General features: G+C 46.4%; 1 protein-coding gene across 2 annotated transcripts in view; it reads left to right on the top strand.

Annotated features, from left to right (window-relative positions):
- Positions 1 to 3,306: 3,306 nt before the first annotated feature.
- Positions 3,307 to 23,250, top strand: part of PALS2 (protein associated with LIN7 2, MAGUK p55 family member) — a 257,887-nt gene continuing 237,943 nt past the window's right edge. For both annotated transcript variants that reach the window (XM_075315355.1, XM_075315354.1), the window contains exon 1: positions 3,307 to 3,522. The gene's annotated coding sequence lies outside the window, so the exon portion shown is untranslated. The remainder of the gene's footprint in view (positions 3,523 to 23,250) is intronic.

Raw genomic sequence — 23,250 nt, 5'->3', positions numbered from 1 at the left:
GCTTCTGGCACCCGGGCCTCGCGCATGCGCATTAGGGCGCGCGCGCGGTCATTGACCCTTTCTTAAAGGGCCAGCGTCCACTGACAGGATATTGAACACACAGGTACAGGGTATAAAGGGGTTTAATGTCCAAGTGGGCGGGGCCTGTTCTTTGTGTTTCCTAAGCTAGGAGTCAGGTCTCCTTGTCTCTGTGGTATACTTACCTATCTCTCTTCTAGAGCCGCTCCTGCCTCGCCATCCGGTACTGCCGATTCCCGAACCCCGAACGCTGACTATCTGCCATCCCGTCAGTCCGTACCATCTCTGATCCCTGTGGTGATCCGTCCTCTCGCTCCATCGGTTCCGGACTCCGCCTGACAACATCTCGGCCTCCGAACCTGAGCTCCGTCACCCGGACTACCATCAGTGACTCCGTGGTCCCAGGGACTTCTACATTCCACTCTTTTGATCGGACTGTCCTGCTACCTGTAGTGCTCCGGCTACCGGACCCCTTGCCTTCAGTAAGGTGTTCGGCCCAGTGGATCCACCTCCTGGGTCTGCCCGTCCACCTGGCCCTAACACAGGACCTACGACGACGTATCACAGATGCTTGTGGAAACGTGTCACCTACCATATTGCACAAAATGCAGCAAGATACAGTATACTGTCCAGAGTCCAGATGTGCATTGCCGCTGATGGTGGCCACTTTGAGCATCAAAGTTAAAGAGTGCCATATGCGTGACCAGCATTCAATGTTTGGGGGGGGGGTCATGGGTTTCATATCATAGCATTTCTGTATGCAAGGTGTCGAATCATATTGAATTGATGATGCCCTACAACTTTGTAATTCACTTTTTTTCTCTATATCGTTCCGTTTTCAAGATAAAAATGCTAACTCCGTTGTTTTCCAGCAGGTGGCGCTATAGGTGATTTCATTGCGTAGCGCATGGCTACTTTACTATACCTAGACACCACTTCTATGCCTATAGTTGCCACCGTTCTCAAGTTAATGGCGGTGGACAGGATATGGGTGGACACACTGTATACGGCATTCCATATTTGAGGTGTAATTTTTGACAATTTTGCTATTCATGCTTGGCCACACTCCCTTGGGGTTAAGCTTTGCCCAGTTTTTAAAAAGTTGGTGTAGCTAGCCTAAATTGGAATAAAAACGTCAAAGTTTCAAATAGTTTTCTGTCAGAATTCTGGTGAAAAATGATTTACAAAACAGGATGATCCTTGGCTCCAATCGTAATGAGCCGAAGAACAAAGGTAATATAGCATTTATACTGCACAGTGCGGGGCGTTTAAGAACCACAGATTGTGAATTTCCAATTTTTGACAATTTGTCTGTAAATAATGTAATAAAAGTCAATCAATATTTTTTAGATACACCAAAATGGTACTAGTAAAAAACATAAATTATCCCACAAAATAACGAGCCTTAATACAGCTACATCGATGGGAAAATAAAAAAGTTATGAGTCTTGAACAGTAGTGACAAAAAATGATTTTTCCCTCAAAAAACACTAGTTTTGTTTTTGTGCAAAATTACGAGGTATTAATATATGAACTATACAAAACTGGTTCTCTGCAATCAAATACACTGTAAAATAAAGTTCTATTGTTCTATTGGTATTTATACCGCAGGACAGCTACTTAGAAAAAAGGGTATAATATTGTGTGTGGGGGTCAGTGGACATCATAATGTGTGGGGGGCAATGTGGGAGCATCACGCTGGGTGTGGTGGAGTGGTGTGTAGGGCTCTATTGGGTTAGCATTCTATGTGGAGGGCTGTTCAGTTCATCCTATTGTGTGTGTGGGTCTATGGGGGCCATCATACTCTGTCATTAGCTGTGAGGTGTGCGCTATAGAGGACAAAAAAGTGCTACCAAACTGTAAACACTAATGGACTAGAAGCAATATTTCTGTGTCGGTGCTTATAATGGAGTGGGCGAGATTAGGGAAATGTTTTACCCTAAATTGACATTGCTTTGGCGCAGTTTGCACCCCAGTACGTCTACCACAGTCTTCATTTACATAGAGCAGTATTAAAGCCATAAATGAGTGTGGAGCACATCATACACACACAGAGGACATTACCACACACGTAGATGACATTTATTGCTACATGTGTGTAGAGGACATTATTACCACACAAGTGTAGAGCACATTATTACCACACACGTGTAGAGGACATTATTACTACCACACATGTGTATAGGACATTATTACCACACACGTGTAGAGCACATTATTACCACACACGTGTAGAGGACATTATTACCACACACGTGTAGAGGACATTATTACTACCACACATGTGTATAGGACATTATTACCACACACGTGTAGAGGACATTATTACTACCACACATGTGTATAGGACATTATTACCACACACGTGTAGAGGACATTATTACCACACGCATGTGTAGAGGACATTATTACCACACGCATGTGTAGAGGACATTATTACCACACACACGTGTAGAGGACATTATTACCACACGCATGTGTAGAGGACATTATTACCACACACACGTGTAGAGGACATTATTACCACACGCATGTGTAGAGAACATTATTATAGCACACGTGTAGAGGACACTATTACCACACACATGTAGAGGACAGTATTATTGCACACGTTTAGAGGACATTATTATTGCACACGTGTAGAGGACATTATTATTGCACACGTGTAGAGGACATTATTACCGCACTTGTGTAGAGGACATTATTACTACCACACATGTGTAGAGAACATTATTATAGCACATGTGTAGAGGACACTATTACCACACACATGTAGAGGACATTATTATTGCACACGTGTAGAGGACATTATTATTGCACATGTGTAGAGGACATTATTATTGCACACGTGTAGAGGACAGTATTATAGCACACGTGTAGAGGACATTATTATTGCACACATGTAGAGGACATTATTATTGCACATGTGTAGAGGACATTATTATTGCACACATGTAGAGGACATTATTAACACACACATGTAGAGGACATTATTATTGCACACGTGTAGAGGACATTATTATAGCACACGTGTAGAGGACATTATTATTGCACACATGTAGAGGACATTATTATTACACACGTGTAGAGGACATTGTTATTACACGCAGGTCTCTGCAGCGCCTCTGGCCGCTATTCCCAGCCGTCAGTCACAGGAGGGGGCGGGGGGGACGGCGGTGGCGGTCGCTGCTGTGACTGACGTAACTTTTTGCCGCCCAAACGTGTCGTCAGCGACCCTAAGATGCGCGCGCACTTTGCGCGCCCCCGTCCGGTTGTTCCCCGCGCTCTATCCCTCGGGCACGCGCCGATGCTCGTGCACAGTTTCGCTGACGCCGGCTGAGCTCCGAGTCCTGAGTTCCTGAGGAGCAGCAGCAGGCTCGCGGTCACATGTGAGCGGTGTGTGCCCTCATCCCGTGACAGATCGGCGGCGGCATCGGAGCTGTGAGCACGGCCCTGCGCTCTCCTCTCATCCCCCTCTTCTGACAGACAGCGCGGCCGGCAGAGGTGAGTGGCTGTCACCGGTCAGCAGCGCAGTGATTTGTGTGTGCGGCTCCGTCCTCGTGTCCTGCGCTTAGTGCGGACCTACATGTGTGTGCGGACATGGCTGGTGTCATACATGTCACTGCCGGCGGCCGGTACCAGGACATGCTCAGTGCGGAGCCCTCGTCCTCTCTCCGGGTTTCCTCCAGAAGAATAGGGGGCAGCACTGGGGAAAACATGAATGGCTTCTCCCTGGATCATTAGCACATGGAGAGCAGTGACATGCTGGTGTGGTGGGAGAGTGACATGATGCCTGTAGTACAGTGGGAGGACAGCTGAATGGTGAGGCATGGGGGCACTTATATAAAGCCCTATAGTCAGTGCAGTATGGGGGGGCACTTATATAAAGCCCTATAGTCAGTGCAGTATGGGGGGGGCACTTATATAAAGCCCTATAGTCAGTGCAGTATGGGGGGGACACTTATATAAAGCCCTATAGTCAGTGCAGTATGGGGGGGACACTTATATAAAGCCCTATAGCCAGTGCAGTATGGGGGGGCACTTATATAAAGCCCTATAGTCAGTGCAGTATGGGGGGGCACTTATATAAAGCCCTATAGTCAGTGCAGTATGGGGGGGGGCACTTATATAAAGCCCTATAGTCAGTGCAGTATGGGGGGGGGCACTTATATAAAGCCCTATAGCCAGTGCAGTATGGAGGGCATTATACAATGATGGGCACATGCATAAAGCCCTATAGTCAGTGCAGCATGGGGGGGCACTTATATAAAGCCCTATAGTCAGTGCAGTATGGGGGGGGGCACTTATATAAAGCCCTATAGTCAGTGCAGTATGGAGGGCATTATACAATGATGGGCACATGCATAAAGCCCTATAGTCAGTGCAGCATGGGGGGGCACTTATATAAAGCCCTATAGTCAGTGCAGTATGGTGGGGGCACTTGTATAAAGCCCTATAGTCAGTGCAGTATGGGGGGGCACTTATATAAAGCCCTATAGTCAGTGCAGTATGGAGGGCATTATACAATGGTGGGCACATGCATAAAGCCCTATAGTAAGTGCAATGTCAGGTGAGAGTGCCCACTATTCGCCCCTGCTCTGGAGTGGAGTGTTTGGGATGGCGCCTCTGTAGGTCGTACAGGTGACACATCAGGACGCCTCGGCCTATCACTGACAGCATAAGCTCTATGGAAGGGACAGTGACCCTAAGCTTACATCTTTGCCTGCAGATTTGCTGGCCATCTTCTGATACAGCAAATTTGGCTCTAATTTAGACATCCGTCATGTTCTGTCCGTGTTGTTTTTTTAAACTTTTATTTTACTTATTTTTTTTTTCACAAATGAAACACATATCCCATAATCTATGGGGTCATGTCCACAAATAGTGACTTTCGTTTTTGATGAGTGTCCCAGATCTAAATCCAATTAACAAGTCGATGGAATTTAGCAAAACTGATAGTGAAATGAAGGCACCAACGAAAAACTGATCTAGCGCAGTGATGGGAATTTTTCTCTTATGCGAGAAAAGAAAAACTGACGTTTCATTGAGGTCTGAGACGAACTGTCCACTCAGACATATTGATTGATTCTTATTACATGCAAAATATAAAGTCTGGAGCATCTTTTGTTAGTTTTGCTTTGTGCAGTTTGTTACGCTGCGTTCACACAGCTGTCATGTGGCTTTAAACCGCTGCAGTGTAAGGCCATGTGCGCACGCAGCGGGTTTACCCACGGAATTGCCGCGTATTATGCTGCAGAAAATGTTTATAACCTTTCTGCAGTCCTCCGACAAAATTATGTATTATTATAGCGCCATTTATTCCATGGCGCTTTACAAGTGAAAGAGGGTATACATACAACAATCATTAACAGTACAAAACAGACTGGTATAGGAGGAGAGAGGACCCTGCCCGCGAGGGCTCACAGTCTACAGGGAATGGGTGGTGGTACAATAGGTGAGGACAGAGCTGGTTGCGCAGTGGTCTTCTGGACTGAGGGCTATTGTAGGTTGTAGGCTTGTTGGAAGAGGTGGGTCTTGAGGTTCCTCTTGAAGCTTTCCACGGTAGGGGAGAGTCTGATATGCTGAGGTAGAGCATTCCAGAGTATGGGGGATGCACGGGAGAAATCTTGTAAGCAATTGTGGGAAGAGGAGATAGGAGAGGAGCAGAGAAGGAGATCTTGTGAGGATCTGAGGTTGCGTGCAGGTAGGTACCGGGAGACTAGGTCACAGATGTAAGGAGGAGACAGGTTGTGCATGGCTTTGTATGTCTTGGTTAGTGTTTTGAACTGGAGTCGTTGGGCGATGGGAAGCCAGTGAAGGGATTGGCAGAGTGGCGAGGCTGGGGAGTAGCGAGGGGAGAGGTGGATTAAGTGGGCCGCAGAGTTTAGGATAGATTGGAGGGGTGCAAGAGTGTTGGAAGGGAGGCCAGAGAGCAGAAGGTTTTAGTAGTCAAGGCGGGAGATGATGAGGGCATGCACTAGTGTTTTTGTTGATTCTTGGTTAAGGAAAGCACGGATCCGGGAGATATTTTTAAGTTGTAAACGACATGAGTTGAAGAGGGCTTGGATGTGTGGCTTGAAGGATAGAGCAGAGTTGAGGGTTACTCCAAGGCAACGAGCTTGTGAGACTGGGGAGAGTGAGCAACCATCAACTTTGATGGAAAGGCTTGTTGGAGGAGATGAGTGAGGAGGAGGAAAGACAATGAGCTCTGTTTTGTCCATGTTAAGTTTTAGGAATCGTGCAGAGAAGAAGGATGAAATAGCAGACAGACATTGTGGGATTTTGGTTAGTAGAGAGGTAATGTCAGGTCCAGAGAGGTAGATCTGTGTGTCATCGGCATAGAGATGATACTGGAAGCCGTAGGACTCTATGAGCTGTCCCAGGCCGAAGGTGTAGATGGAGAACAGCAGGGGTCCAAGAACTGAGCCTTGGGGGACAGATAGGGGGCGAGATGAGGAAGTGGTGTGAGAATAGGAGACGCTGAAAGTTCGGTCGGTTAGGTATGAGGAGATCCAAGATAGGGTCAGGTTTGTGATGCCCAGAGATGAGAGAATCTGTAGTAGGAGGGAATGGTCTACTGTGTCGAAGGCAGAGGACCGGTCCAGTAGGAGGAGGATAGAGTAGTGTCGCTTGGCTTTGGCGGCTAGTAGGTCATTAGTGACTTTAGTTAGGGCAGTTTCAGTGGAATGATGCGGTCGGAAGCCAGATTGTAGCTGGTCAAAGAGAGAGCAGGAGGAGAGGTATGAGGACATTTCAAGATGGACATGCTGTTCCAGTAGTTTTGAGGCATAGGGGAGAAGGGATATGGGGCGATAGTTTGACACAGAGGATGGGTCAAGGGAGGGCTTTTTGAGGATGGCGTAATAGAGGCATGTTTAAAGCGTGAAGGGAATACGCCAGTTGTTAGTGATAGGTTGAAGAGATGGGTTAGGGCTGGGATGAGGACTGCAGTGGTGTTGGGGATGAGGTGTGATGGGAGCGGGTCTAGTGCACAGGTGGTTAGATGTGATCTTGAGAGTAGAGTGGAAAGATTGTTTTCTGTCATGGTGGAGAAGCTGGATTTGGAGGCAGAAGGCTGAGTAGCTATGATGAGGGGCTGTGGTGATTGTGGGCCAAAGCTTGCTCTGATGTTGTCAATCTTCTGCTTGAAGAAAGATGCAAAGTCTTCAGCTGAGATGAGAGGAGAGGGAGGTGGTGCTGGAGGACGGAGGAGAGAATTAAAAGTGTTGAATAGCTGTTTAGGGTTGTGAGAGAGAGGGGATATGAGGGATGAGAAGTAGGTTTGTTTTGCAGCAGTGAGTGTGGACTTGAAAGTGGTGAGGGACTCTTTATATGCAATGAAGTGCTCAGTGGAATGAGACCTCTTCCATCTGCGTTCAGCAATTCTGGAAGCCCTTCTTAGTTCTTTAGTCTGCCTTGTGTGCCAGGGTTGCCTGTTGATTGGTCGGGTTTTGGTGTGTGTGTGAGGGGGGCAGCTGAATCGAGAGCTGCAGAGATTGTAGTGTTGTATAAAGTTGCATCTGCATCGTGTAGAAATGTAATGTCTGTGAGAGGGAGAAGGGACTGAGAAAGGGCGTGTAAATCAATGTGTTTGATATTGCTGCGAGGGTGTGAAAGTTTGTGGAGGGGGGATTGCGTACTTGGGGAAGAGAGGGAATAGAATGTGAGGAGGTTGTGGTGAGACAGGGGGAGACGCATGTTAGAGAGGTTAGATAGGGAACAGAGGCGAGTGAACATGAGGTCTAGCGTGTGGCCATCTTTGTGAGTAGCTGCAGAGGACCATTGGGTGAGGCCGAAGGAGGAAGCGAGTGTTAGAAGTTTGGAGACAGATGAGTGGGAAGTGTCAATGGGGATGTTGAAATCACCCATGATGATGGTGGGGATGTCGGTGGAAAGGAAGTGTAGTAGCCAGGTGGTGAAATGGTCAAAAACGGCAGTGGCTGGCCCTAGAGGGCGGTAAATGACAGCCAGTTGAAGGTTGGAGGGGGCGTAGATGCGAACGGAGTGCACCTCAAAAGATGGGAGAGTAACCGAGGGTGGTAGTGGAATTGGTGTAAAGGAGCATTGGTCGGACAGGAGCAAACCAACTCCTCCACCATGCTTGTTGCTGCCGGGCGGGGGGTGTGAGAGAGTTGGAGACTGCCATAAAAAAGTGCAGCAGGAGAGGCAGTGTCAGAGGGGGTGAGCCAGGTTTCAGTGATGGCGAGGAAGGAGAGTTTTAGTGATGTAAAGATCATGGATGTAGGATAGTTTGTTGCAGACAGAGCGAGCGTTCCATAGAGCTCCTGTTAGAGGGACTGGGGGAGCGGAGGCTGGATGGATGGGTATGAGGTTTGAGAGGGTGCGGAAATTTGTTAGTTTGTGGATGAGGGTTGGAAGTGACAATAGGGATGTGGTGAGAAGGACCAGGATTAGGAGAGATATCTCCAGCAGTGAGGAGAAGCAGTGAGAGTGTTAGGTGGGAGCAGGTGAGGCCATGAGATGGACGTGTGTGTCTGGAGACACAGGGTGAAATGTGGAGGAAAATATCTGAGGGGAAGGGGAGATGGGTGGGGGGGATGGTGGGAGAGATGAAAAGTTCATTACTGGCTTTAGGGATCAGAGGGTGCAGTAGAAAGTGAGGTATTATAGAGGTGAAAGTTAAGACACACACGAACATTGTTTAGTGACTATGTTTCCATGTACCTTCCGGTCACTTCTGGCCCAATTCTGGCCTAATTCAATGCATCATACTTATATGGTGCATACTTGTCATGGTGCAGACGAAAATCTATGGGGATTAAAAAATACTGTGGACACACTGCGTTTTTTTGTTCCTGCGAATTTCCGCTGCGGAATTTATGTGTATGTCACTTCTTTTTTGCAGGTCCCTGCGGTTTTGCCATGAATTATTGTTAAAAGAAAACGCAAGGACCAACCTGCGGCAAAACCGCAGAAATTCCGCGGCAAAACCGCATCAGGATTTTGTTGCGGTTTTTGTTGCGGTATTTTTTCACTGGGCCCGTTTTTTCCTTAGTCATTTCTAGTGCGCACATAGCCTTAGTGTCGTCCTTGCCCCACCTCACAGCTGCCATACTACATGGCACACAGGGCATTTATAGAGGTGCCCACCATGCCTTATCTCAACGCACAATCACTGTATCTTGCAGGGAAATGGCTTTGCTAGCTGTAAAACCACACACCACTATGGTCGGTCGCTCGGTCTTTCACTGGTGGTGTAAAGCCTCTGGATGTGGACATAACATACAATATAAATGCCACAGGTTCTTGGTGTTTCTATAAACAGTTTGTCCGCGCAATATAAAATATTGTAGAAATGTTCCTTGTTCTCAGCAATCAGCAGCAGGTATCTTTTCTGATACTCCCCTAGATAACTGGATGTTGCTACCTGATCCTATCCTGGACATAGCAGAAATTCCCGCTCATCCCGGCTGAGGTTGGTCACCGCTGCAGTTAGTGATTGGTTGAGAGGATATTTTCGGATATCTCTAATGTGACGTGAACGGCACCAGAAAGCCTAGATTTCGGGCAGTCGTGTTTGTTGGAACAACGAGCTTCCTGGGATCAGTTGATTTTATTTGATTTTATTTTTATATATCAGGCTTAAGCTTTTTAGGTATAATTCATGTTGCATGGACATTTCTGTTAAAGCACCACTCCAGCTTTTTTTTTTCTTCAGTGCTGGAGGGGTACTTTTGATCTTTGCCCCCTGTGAGATACTTGCTTTCCTTTTGGTTTTACCTTTTTTATGGAATCCGCTCCGGTGCTGCGGCGCCATCTTGTGACTTCACTTTTGACTGACCGGAAATCTGAAGTTACGTCACAAGCTATCAATGCAAGTCTATGAGAGCCAGAACAAGGCCTGAACGAGGCTCTCATAGAGATGTATTGAGTTGTTACCACTGGCGTGCTCCTTAAAACACTAAAGCTGCCAGCAGGTCACAAAGCACAGGAGGCTGACCAGAGCCAGAACCACGGTGCTAGGTGCAGCCGCTGGAAGATGACGGGGCTTAGATTTAAAGCACCACTCCAGCGGTGCCATAAAAGAAAATGCTGGAGTGGTGCTTTAATGAGATCCTGTCTACACATTTTGACATATGGATGTGGGGTACGGTTGTGTAGGTGCTTGTCCCCAAATAAAAATGCAGTTAAAAGAAGCATTGCTGTTTCCAGTGTAAGGGTGTGTGCACGACATCTTTTACACCTTGTATCTGCTTTTTTGAAGCTATGTTTCAGTAAAACATGGGGCAGTTTTTTCCTGAAGTGTCTTCTCCGTTGTCATCTTAGGCTGCTTTCACACTACGTTTTTTTAACATGCGTCATGAACGTTTTTTTTGCTGTAAAAGCGGATCCTGTTTTTACAAAGAAAAACGCATGCAAACGCAAGTGTTATTTTGCAGCATCCTGTCACTTGAAGTTTATGGGCGGGCATTGGAGTCATGTGATCGGGAGTGAGGGGAACTGAACGTGACAGACTGGGAGCCGGCATCTGACAGCTGCAGAGGCTCGTAACCAAGGTAAATATCGGGTAACTTGCTTGGATACCTGATATTTACCTTGGTTACGAGTGTCTGCAGCTGCTAGGAGCCGGGCTCCCTGCAGACGTAACCAAGGTAAACATCTGGTATCCAAGCAAGTTACCCGATGTTTACCTTGGTTACGAGCCTCCGCAGCTCTCAGGCGGGGGAGAGAGAGAGAGAGGAGAGGGAGGGGGAGAGAGAGAGAGACTCCTCACCCGAGGCTGGTTTCTGGGCATGCTCAGTAGAGCAAGCAGGATCCTGTCTATCAGCATGCCAGCGTTCACATACGTTTGCATGCAGTATAGTCAGGATCCAGCAATTTGCAGTATTTGGACGCAGCTCAAAAACGCTACAAGTAGCATTTTTGAAAAAAGTAAAAAAACTTCAAGTCGCTGGATCCTCACTATAACGCAGGTGAACGCATGTTGACGTGAGTCCATTGCAAATGCATTGAAATGAAAACGCATTTGCACTGGATCCGTTTTTGCGTTAAAAAAACGTAGTGTGAAAGCAGCCTTAGTTGTTGATACAGTGGCTTTGCCACTAGCACAGTTTTTTTTCTTTAAAGCTTTATATATAGAATAGAGGCAGTTTTGAAGAGAAAGCCGCTTGAAGTATAGTCAGGTCACTACTTTAGCTGCAAACCCTGAACATATGAAGTCTTTTGACATTGCTTTGCATATATTCATTATTTTTATCGTTCATTGAGCACTATTCCAAGCGGCATCCACCTGAAAGCCGAGTTCATCTGACCTAATGCCAAAGGAGGAACTACAGTTAGGTCCAGAAATATTTGGACAGTCACACAAGTTTTGTTATTTTAGCTGTTTACAAAAACATGTTCAGAAATACAATTATATATATAATATGGGCTGAAAGTGCACACTCCCAGCTGCAATATGAGAGTTTTCACATCCAAATCGGAGAAAGGGTTTAGGAATCATAGCTCTGTAATGCATAGCATCCTCTTTTTCAAGGGACCAAAAGTAATTGGACAAGGGACTCTAAGGGCTGCAATTAACTCTGAAGGCGTCTCCCTCGTTAACCTGTAATCAATGAAGTAGTTAAAAGGTCTGGGGTTGATTACAGGTGTGTGGTTTTGCATTTGGAAGCTGTTGCTGTGACCAGACAACATGCGGTCTAAGGAACTCTCAATTGAGGTGAAGCAGAACATCCTGAGGCTGAAAAAATCCATCAGAGAGATAGCAGACATGCTTGGAGTAGCAAAATCAACAGTTGGGTACATTCTGCGAAAAAAGGAATTGACTGGTGAGCTTGGGAACTCAAAAAGGCCTGGGCGTCCACGGATGACAACAGTGGTGGATGATCGCCGCATACTTTCTTTGGTGAAAAAGAACCCGTTCACAACATCAACTGAAGTCCAGAACACTCTCAGTGAACTAGGTGTATCTGTCTCTAAGTCAACTGTAAAGAGAAGACTCCATGAAAGTAAATACAAAGGGTTCACATCTAGATGCAAACCATTCATCAATTCCAAAAATAGACAGGCCAGAGTTAAATTTGCTGAAAAACACCCCATGAAGCCAGCTCAGTTCTGGAAAAGTATTCTATGGACAGATGAGACAAAGATCAACCTGTACCAGAATGATGGGAAGAAAAAAGTTTGGAGAAGAAAGGGAATGGCACATGATCCAAGGCACACCACATCCTCTGTAAAACATGGTGGAGGCAACGTGATGGCATGGGCATGCATGGCTTTCAATGGCACTGGGTCACTTGTGTTTATTGATGACATAACAGCAGACAAGAGTAGCCGGATGAATTCTGAAGTGTACCGGGATATACTTTCAGCCCAGATTCAGCCAAATGCCGCAAAGTTGATCGGACGGCGCTTCATAGTACAGATGGACAATGACCCCAAGCATACAGCCAAAGCTACCCAGGAGTTCATGAGTGTAAAAAAGTGGAACATTCTGCAATGGCCAAGTCAATCACCAGATCTTAACCCAATTGAGCATGCATTTCACTTGCTCAAATCCAGACTTAAGACGGAAAGACCCACAAACAAGCAAGACCTGAAGGCTGCGGCTATAAAGGCCTGGCAAAGCATTAAGGAGGAGGAAACCCAGCGTTTGGTGATGTCCATGGGTTCCAGACTTAAGGCAGGGATTGCCTCCAAAGGATTCGCAACAAAATATTGAAAATAAAAATATTTTGTTTGGGTTTGGTTTATTTGTCCAATTACTTTTGACCTCCTAAAATGTGAAGTGTTTGTAAAGAAATGTGTACAATTCCTACAATTTCTATCAGATATTTTTGTTCAAACCTTCAAATTAAACGTTACAATCTGCACTTGAATTCTGTTGTAGAGGTTTCATTTCAAATCCAATGTGGTGGCATGCAGAGCCCAACTCGCGAAAATTGTGTCACTGTCCAAATATTTCTGGACCTAACTGTATAATGAGACTGGAACGTTACCCTTATGAATGCTGCTTTGTGGTGCATTGCTTTGCACTATACCATTCTCACAAGGCTCTGTTCACATCTGTCAGAGGCTCCATCATAGATTGTCATTTTTGCAAGAAGAAATAGCAGCACTATTTCTTTCTTTGCTGTAAAATGATGAACACCATGATGGAATCAGACACCCCATTATAGTAAGCTGGGCCCAGTTGACCTTTATGTGACAGATTTGTACCCTACGTAAATTCTGTTTCGTTTATTTTTTTTTCCCTTCTGTTTCTATAATGGAACAAAAAATAAATCCTTGCTCCACGCATGAACCTGGAATAAATGGTCAGTGCGCTTAAAAGAGGTTGCCTTGTGATAGTTTTTTATTTTGATATTAGAAGTAGTGCAGATGAACTTGGCTTACATTGGGAACAGCATGGATTCTTTACTGCCCACCTCAAAAAGTGATATAGCGTAACCCTCGCCAAATTGTAGGTGGGAATGGATCTGCCAAAACATTGTCTTCTGCTGTCTTGGAAGAGTGTCACTTAAGATCACACTCTAACATAATGGATGGGACTCTGCGAATACTTATAATTATATATCCAAGTCTCTTAATTCTCTGTAACCCGCTACCGTATATTCTGGATCGATCAAACATTTGTACCCATCTGTTGATGTAATGGTTTTCCCTGTTATTTGTGGAATGTACACATTGTAGTTTTCAGATTGACAGCAGCAAAACAATAAAGGAAAATATGTCTAAAGAAGAAGTAAAGAAATCCGTGAAACAAACTGGAATACGGATTAAAGCTTAGATTCTGCAAAATACCGCTCTTTTACTCTTATGACAGCTTTACACCCCCTTGGCATATTCTCAACCAGTTTCATAAGGTTGTCACCTGGATATGGCTTTACAACAGGCTCAAAAGCTTCTAGGTGTGCTGAGCATTTGTTGCCTGCGTTGCCTTCTTTCTGCGGATCAAACCATCTCAATTGGGTTGAGGTTGGACAATTATGGAGGCCATGTCATCTGACACTGCGTTCATTCAATCAATTGGATGTATAGCCTTTACATGCCCTGGTCACATTCCACTCACTTCGATTTTCATGCCGTTTGGCTTAGGCCTAACTGATAAATCTGCAGCAGAGAAAACTGGTTTTATAAAAATGACAGCCAATAGCTCAGTGAGTATCACATATCTGGAATCAGGGTCTCTGTTTCTACATTATCCTGCTCTCAGATTAGATGCTGTAAACTTGAAATTTCTGAGTTTGGTAACGCTTATGAACTTATCCTCTGCAGCAGATCTCATTCTTGATATTTCATTACTGGGGCTGGTCCTTATTAGTCAGCTTCATTATAGCGATTGATGGGTTTTCATGGCTGTACCTGAGGATACCTTCAAGACTCTAGTAATTTTCTGTATTATTCTTCTTCGAGTAATAATGTACTGTCATTTATCTTGCTTCCCTGATTAACTATTGTTATAGGCTGGCTTAGAACAGTTGTGGAATAGGGCTCATCACTGTATGGAACTGCGTACCAACACTGCCTCTGCAAAACACCTGATTGTTACAAGCATTTTCTGAAGGTCGGTAATCCCAAAAATGAACTCTTACCAAGACATACCTGTTCATTGGATTGGCTTGAAAAGGTGTTTAAAGCTGTCATCAGAGTAAAAAGGGGTAACTTAGCTGAATCTATTGTTTAAAGGGGCTCAGTTTGGCTGTTTAAGCGAAGTACAGGTTCTCGTGTATCAAGGCAGGGCCAAGTATATAAATGCACCTCCCCACCTGCTTGTTTTCCATCTTTCTGTGTCCTTTCGGTGGGTGCTGTTAGGATACACTTGTGCTACCTGAACCTCTGGATTGTTTGTTCTAAAGATTATAATTCTTTTATAAGAAATTCTCATTCCCATAGTTGCAGAAAACGATTGCAGTCTCGTGGTCCTGTCATCTAGATCTTTCTAATGTTTGCGTGGGATAACGCTGAGCTGACAATGTTTATGGTTCTTGCTTTTTTCTTCTCATCGATGGTGAAGTTTTACCTTGTAGTGAGAGTATATACAGCGCTCATTAGGGATACAGTCAGCGTTCTTCAGGTCTGACGCCCCTGGCTGCTGCCTTTAATCTTGAGGGTAGTCTGAGTGCTACATGCTGCTGTCTGTGTGTCGGGAAGCCTGAAGCCACTAGATCCTGATTTTTGCATGCTCGTGAATTATGGGTATGTTGAAGTTGTTGTAAAATGTTTCTTTTCATGTATGTACTGTATGTTTAACTTCACATTCTCGGGTGATGTCAGCGATTGTAGATTATAGTTCACTGTCGATTATAATATAGGTTTCATCTTGTGTAAATGCCGGTACTGTGACTCCCATTTGTCTACTCTTTCCAAGGTAATTCCATTTTAATGTTGTATAATATGACAGATGTTCTCGGGCTGTGACTGGTGCATGGCATTTGAGGTGAGACCTCTACCAATATTACAGTAGGATCACAGCAGATGTTAGATGCAGACTTGTTTTTTTTTCCCCCATTGTCCTGTCTTATCTTATGCTCAGCAGCAGCCTGTGGACAGAGCTTGTTGAGCTGATTTCTGCTGATTCTTGGAATCCTTATTGTCTTAGTACATAGAGCTTTTACTAGTAGTAGTGTTTGCTGTTTGGCTAAAGGTACCGTCACACATAACGAGATCGCTAGATCGCAGCTGAGTCACGGTTTCTGTGACGCAGTAGCGATCCCGTTAGCGATCTCGTTATGTGTGACACCTTCCAGCGATCAGGCCCCTGCTGTGAGATCTTTAGTCGTTGCAGAATGGTCCAGGCCATTTTCTTCAAAGGCGATGTCCTGCTGGGCAGGACCCATCGCTGTGTTTGACACTGTGTGACAGGGTCACAGTGACTGCTGAGATCGTTATACAGGTCGCTACTGCGTCCTGTATTGTTCCTGCATCGTTGGTAAGATCTGACTGTATGACATCTCACCAGCGACCTCCCAGCAACTTACCTGCGATCCCTATTAGGTCGCATCGTTTTCGGGATCGCTGGTAAGTCGTTGTGTGTGACTGGGCCTTAAAGGCCACGTCTCACTAAGCAACATCGCTAGCAACATCGCTGCTGAGGCACGACTTTTGTGACATAACAGCGATGTTGCTAGCGATGTCGCTGTGTGTGACATCCAGCAACAACCTGGCCCCTGCTGTGAGGTCGCTGGTTGTTGCTGAATGTCCTGGACCATTTTTTAGTTGTTGCTCTCCCGCTGTGAAGCGCACATCGCTGTGTGTGACAGCAACAGAGCAACAACTGAATGTGCAGTGAGCAGGGAGCCGGCTTCTGCGGGCGCTGGTAACCAATGTAAATATCGGGTAACCAAGAAGCCCTTTCCTTGGTTACCCGATATTTACCTTCGTTACCAGCGTCCGCCGCTCTCACGCTGTCAGTGCCGGCTCCCTGCACACATAGCCAGACTACACATCGGGTAATTAACCCGATGTGTACTGTGGCTAGGAGTGCAGGGAGCCAGCGCTAAGCGGTGTGCGCTGGTAACCAAGGTAAATATCGGGTTGGTTACCCGATATTTACCTTAGTTACCAAGCGCAGCATCGCTTCCACACGTCGCTGGGGGCTGGTCACTGGTTGCTGGTGAAATCTGCCTGTGTGACAGCTCACCAGCAACCCGTGTAGCGACGCTCCAGCGATCCCTGCCAGGTCAGGTTGCTGGTAGGATTGCTGGAGCGTCGCTTAGTATGACTGTACCTTAAGGGTGCTTTCACACTAGCATTTTTTTGCCAGTCGGCAAAAAAAACACATATGACCGGATCCTGTGGATTGAATGTGCAATGCATGCAACCGTAATTCTTATTTTACCGGATCCTTCTGCAGCGGGACACAGAATTTATCGGCCGGCACTGGAGTTAGCTGAACTCCTCATCTCACAGCCCGCACACGCTGCGATGAATGCAGGTTAACAGCAGTCACTGCCTGCTGCCGATCACGTGTGACCGTGTGCGGGCCATGTGGTCAGGAGTTAAAAAAAAAAAAAAACACGTCATGGGCTTCGCCCAATTTTTGTGTCCAGCCAGGTACAACTAGGCAGCTGAGGATTGGAATCCGCAGCGCAGTGTGGCCCAAGCTTTCTCCCCCCCCCTCGCTGCGAATTGCAGTCTGCAGCCGCCCCAGAAAATGGCGTTTTCATAGAAGCACCGCCTTCTGGCGCTGTATCCAACTCTTCCAGCGGCCCTGGTGGCGGGTGGCATGCTTGGTTAATACCGGCTTTGTTTTACCAGCTGATTCTTAATGTCAGGCCAAGTTTGCCCCGGCCATTAAGAATCTCTAATAAAGGGTTTAAAAAAGACATCACACAGAGAAAAAATACTTTTTTAGAAATAAATACACAGGCACACTTAGGGACTCCATGTTTATTACTCCCTCTCACCCCTCCACGATCCTGGTCTTCTGTCACCAATCTAGCTCTGCTGTATCAGAAAACACGGGGGAGGAACTAATGACTGATTCAAAGAGGGGATTATGTTGATAAATAGCACACTTCAGACCCAAATAGTGCTGGTGTCCAAGGGAAAGCACCGAGTGGCTAGCACTGCAGCCTTGCAGCGCTGGAGTCCTGGGTTCGAATCCCACCAAGGACACCATCTGCAAGGAGTTTGTATGTTCTCCCCGTGTTTGCGTGGGTTTCCTCCGGGTACTCCGGTTTCCTCCCACACGCCTAAAACATACTGATTGGGGCTCACAATCTAGGTTCCCTATGGGGACAGTGTTACTATTGTATGTAAAGCGCTGTGGAATTAACAGCGCTATATAAATGAATAAATATTATTATTATTATTATTATTATATTATTAGATCATCATAGGGTGCTTTCCCTTGGACACCAGCACTATTTGGGTCTAAAGTGTGCTATTTATCAACAGGATCCCCTCTTTGAATCAGCCATTAGGCTACAGAGGGTTTTCCTGAACCACCAGTGTAGTTTACTATGGGCCTCCTGAAGAACCCACTTCTGGGAGAAACGCGTTGAGGCTTGAAAGTACCATTATATTCACATCAATGAGATAAGTTTTTGATTTTTCCTCCCTACTGTCCACCTGCCACACCAATTTGTTTGTTGCACTTATCTTAGGCACTGCACCTTTTTTCCGTCAGGGACTTCAGGGAAAGTCGTCGCGGAGTGGGGGCGCCATATCGCATTTTTAGGGTGCCAACCCCCGCTGTTAGGCAGTGCACAGATAGGTGCAGCTGTTGAGGGCTAGCAATCTATCCTGTGCACTTTTAGTAATCACGGTGTGGTTTTAAGTGATTTAATAAAGTATTTAACCCCTTCAGCCCCCAGCCTGTTTTCACCTTAAAGACCCGGCCATTTTTTGCAATTCTGACCAGTGTCACTTTGACAGGTTATAACTCTGGAACACTTCAACGGATCTTGGCGATTCTGACATTGTTTTTTCGTGACATATTGTACTTCATGTCAGTGGTAAATTTAGGCCGATATGTTTTGCGTTTATTTGTGAAAATTTCGGAAATTTGGCGAAAATTTTGAAAATTTTGCAATTTTCAAAATTTGAAATTTTATGCCCATAAATCTGAGAGATATGTCACACAAAATAGTTACTAAATAACATTTCCCACTTGTCTGCTTTACACCAGCAAAAATTCCGTTAGGAAGTTAGAAGGGTTCAAAGTTCATCAGCAATTTCTCCTTTTTCCAACAAAATTTACAAAAAAAAATTTTTTAGGTACCACATCACATTTGGAGTGATTTGAGAAACCTAGGCGACAGAAGATACCCAAAAGTGACCCCATTCTAAAATCTTCACCCCTCACTCTGCTCAAAACCACATCCAAGAAGTCTATTAACCCTTTAGGAGCTTCACAGCAACCAAAGCAATGTAGAAGAAAAAAATGAAAATGTTACTTTTTTAACACAAAAATGTTACTTTAGCCATAAAAATTAGTATTTTCACAAGGGTATCAGGAAAAATGCATCATAAAATGTATCGTGTATTTTCTCCTGAGTACGCAAATACCTCATATGTGGTGGAAATCAAATGTTTGGGCACACGGCAGGACTCGGAAGGCAAGGAGCGCCATTTGAATTTTTGAGTGCAAAATTAGCTGCACTCATTAGCGGACACCATGTCGGGTTTGAAGACTCCCTGAGGTGCCTAAACAATGGAGCTCCCCCATAAGTGACCCCATTTTGGAAACTAGAGCCCTCAAATAATTTTTCCAGATGTTTGATGTGCACTTTGAACCCCTGGGGGCTTCACAGAAGTTTAGAACGTTGAGACGTGAAAAGAAAAAAATTTTTTTTTTACCACAAAACTGTTGCTTCAACCAGGTAGCTTTTTTATCACAAGGGTATCAGGAAAAAATGCACCATAAAATGTATTGTGCATTTTCTCCTGAGTACGGAGATACCTCATATGTGGTGGAAATCAAATGTTTGGGCACACAGCAGGACTCGGAAGGCAAGGAGCGCCATTTCACAGCAAAATTGGTTGAAATTATTAGCGGACGCCATGTTGCATTTGGAGATTCCCCTGAGGTGCCTAAACAATGGAGCTTCCCCACAATTGACCCCATTTTGGAAACTAGAGCCCTCAAATAATTTAGCTGTTTAGTGAGCACTTTGAACTCCTGGAAGCTTCACAAACGTTTGTAATGTTCAGCCGTGAAAATATTTTATTCTTTTTTTTTACCACAAAATTGTTTTTTCAAACAGGTAGCTTTTTTTATCGCAAGGGTATCAGGAAGAAATGCACCATAAAATGTATTGTGCATTTTCTCCTGAGTACGCAGATACCTCATATGTGGTGGAAATTAATTGTTTGGGCGTATGGCGGGGCTCAGAAGAGAAGGAGCGCCATTTCACAGTAAAATTGATTGGAATTATTAGCAGATGCCATGTTGCATTTGGAGACCCCGTGAGGTGCCTAAACAATGGAGCTCCCCCACATGTGATCCCATTTTGGAAACTAGACCCCCCCCATACAAAAAAATTAGTTTGGCGAAATAAAAAATACAGACATCAGTAAAAAAAAAAAAAATATGAGCGCCTGCCACTAAGACCAGTGCCAAACGTGAGAGCAATGCACGAGTCTCGCATCGCATGATCCACTCCAGTCTGGAAGCGAGCAATTGCGCTGAATAATGCGATGCGAGAGGGCGGGGCGGCAGACGAGTAACGGCGCAGCGGATGGAAGATGGGAAATGGCGCAGTGGATGGAGGAGCGGCAGAGGATGGGAAAGGGCGCAGCGGATGGATGATGGGAAATGGCGCAGCGGATGGAGGAGCGGCGGAGGATGGGGGGGGAGGTGAGATGGGGATACCTACCTTACAGGATGGATCTAGGCAGCAGGATCACAGCAGACAGAAGAGGCAGCAGATGAAGGAGGCAACAGATTGAGGACTGTGAGAGGGGGCAGTAGATGAAGAGGATGGGAGAGAGCAGGTAGCAGATCGGGGAGGGGGGCAGAGTCTGATGAGAGAGAGAGATGGCACATGGAGGGGGGAGGGTGGCTTGCAGCACATGTGGGGGGAGGGTGGCTTGCAGCACATGTGGGGGGAGGGTGGCTTGCAGCACATGTGGGGGGAGGGTGGCTTGCAGCACATGTGGGGGGAGGGTGGCTTGCAGCACATGTGGGGGGAGGGTGGCTTGCAGCACATGTGGGGGGAGGGTGGCTTGCAGCACATGGAGGGGAGGAGGTGTAGTGGCGATGGAGAAGGGGCAGCCGATGAAGGAGGCGGCGGCGGCCGATCGGGAACAGTGGGGGCCGATTTGGGGGCAGCAGCGGCTGAAAAAGGTGGGTGCGACGGCGGCGGGGACAGTGGCGGGCGGGGCGATCGGAGACAGCGGCGGGGCTGGCGGTGGCGATCGGAGACAGGGGCGGGGCGATCGGAGACAGTGGCGGGGCTGGCGGTGGCGGGCGGGGCGATCGGAGACAGCGGTGGGGCTGGCGGCGGCAATCGGAGCCGCGGCGGAGCAGGCGGGGCGATCGAAGACAGCGGCGGGGCTGGCGGTGGCAGGCGGGGCGATAGGAGACAGCGGCGGGGCTGGCGGGCGGGGCGATCGGAGACAGCGGCGGGGCTGGCGGTGGCGGGCGAGGTGATAGGAGACAGCGGCGGGGCATGCAGGGCGATCGGGGACAGGGGCGGGCGGTGGGGGCAGCAACTTACCGATGGGCACCCGCAGAGACCGCTCTTCTCGGCTTTCAGGGACGGACACAGGTCACCGGCACCAGATCCACGGTGATTGGAGAGATCGGTCACAAGAGCGGTCTCTCCAATCAGAGCTGGGGGCGGGTGAAGCACCGATCACCCAGCTCCAGCCAATGGTCAGTGCTACAGCAGCACTGATCAGGGCTGGATTTCAATGTTCCAGCCATTTTCAATGGCTGGAACATTACAGTGACTGTAATTGGCTGAGCGGCGTTCGTCAGCCAATCACAGCCTCTGTAGGTTCGGGGAGGAGGCACCACCCCTCCTGAGGTCAGGCAGAGGTCCCCTCCTTCCCGAATCTACAGTTTAATTAAACAAATATAATCTCCCCGGGGCTCCGGGACCGCGATTTCGCCATGACGTACTGGGTACGTCATGGGTCGTTTAGCACCATGTCACCATGACGTACCCAGTACGTCAAGGGTCGTTAAGGGGTTAAGTTTTATAGGGATAGTCTATGTGCATGTTTTTGGAGGATCCCAGCAGAGAGGCCTTTAAATTCAAGAAAATAATTATGCTAATCAAATATTTTCCCCAATGATGCTCATTTTACTATTATAGGGAACCCCACAGCTGATAAATGCTGCCCATGGTTTGGGTAACATGTATCAGCCCCCGGTTGTGTAATCACAGCCAGGTAATGTTTCACTCTGAAATGCAAGATACTAAATAAATTCACTGTACTCATAGATTGTGATGCAAAAAGTTTTCCAAATTTATTGAGGCGACTGTGAAGTCATTCCGACGTTTCGACCCCGCCTGGGTCTTAGTCAAGAGTCGCTTCAGCGCAGTGCAGTGAATTTATTATCTTGGATTGGACCCATTTTTCACTTGCACCACCACCCACTTGTCAGAGTGCAGACCAATTTTTTTGATCTTCACTCTGAAATGCTGCAGCGTTTCAGAGAAAAGCATAGTTTTATTAGCTGCCGGCTCCTGAGCTGCGCTGTGCACTAGTCATACAGGCGGGGGTCCCTGGTGGCTTCTCCCCGCCTACTGACAGGTCTCTGCCTACGTGAGCGTATAGGCAGAGATCTCTGTCCATGGCAGCGACCCTCCTATATGACTAGTACACAGAGCAGCTACTGAAAGTATGATTTTTCTCTGAAACTCCGCAGCGTTTCAGAGTGAAACATGGCTTTCTATAACCGCTTCAGGACCGCCGACGGTACATAAACGTCCACATCTGCTGGGCTTTGTGCAGATCCGACGTTTATCAATGGCCTGCATTCAGGAGGGGATCACGCCCCCTTGCAGGCTGCCATCGCCGGGTTTCCAGTGCAGAACGGTAGTTCTGCCCTGAGACATCACCAGGATCTGATTGGATCAGGTTCTTGTGATGTTAACCCTTTGCGATCGTCTGTCTGCTGTGATCAATAGTGATCACGGCACATAGACGTTTCAGAGGTACAGAGAGCTGCTTCTCTTACCTCTCCCGGGTCTCCTGTGTCACGATCACGCAAGGACCTAGGGTTGTCATGGCAACCGGTGGTCCATGACTCCGAGTCTGCCATCTATGGTGGCCTGTGAGATCCACCCTGCAGCAGGGTCTGACAGGCGATCTGAGGACTGATGCTGCCTGTATAATGCATTGCTGTGCTGCTGCATGGCAATGCATTATACCAGCGATCAGACTAAGAAAAGTGAAAGTCCCATATAGGGAACGGGTAAAAAAGTAAAGTAAAAATAAAAACTTGCAATTTGTTAAAAAAAAGACAAAAAAATATACCCAAAAAATACATTTATTTATATAAAATCAAAAATAAAAAAAGTACACATATTTGGTATCGCCGTGTCCGGCCTGACCTGATCTATAAAGCTGTCACACTATTTATTTACCTCCTTCAGTGAACAGTTTAAAAAAAAAAAAAATGTATCAAAAAATGATTTTTCATCATACTGAAGAAAAAAAAGTGGAATAAAACGCAATCAAAAAGTTGAACATAAAAATGGTGTTACTGAAAACTACATCTTGTCCCTCAAAAAACGAGATGCCACAGCTCCATCAGCGGAAAAATAAAAGTTACAGATCTGAGAATTCTATTTTCTAAAAAAATTGTTT

This window comes from Anomaloglossus baeobatrachus, chromosome 6, assembly GCF_048569485.1.
Source record: "Anomaloglossus baeobatrachus isolate aAnoBae1 chromosome 6, aAnoBae1.hap1, whole genome shotgun sequence".
Classification (NCBI taxonomy): domain Eukaryota; kingdom Metazoa; phylum Chordata; class Amphibia; order Anura; family Aromobatidae; genus Anomaloglossus; species Anomaloglossus baeobatrachus.
The sequence above is the reverse complement of the archived record's forward strand: the minus strand, read 5'-3'. Positions and strand labels throughout refer to the sequence as shown.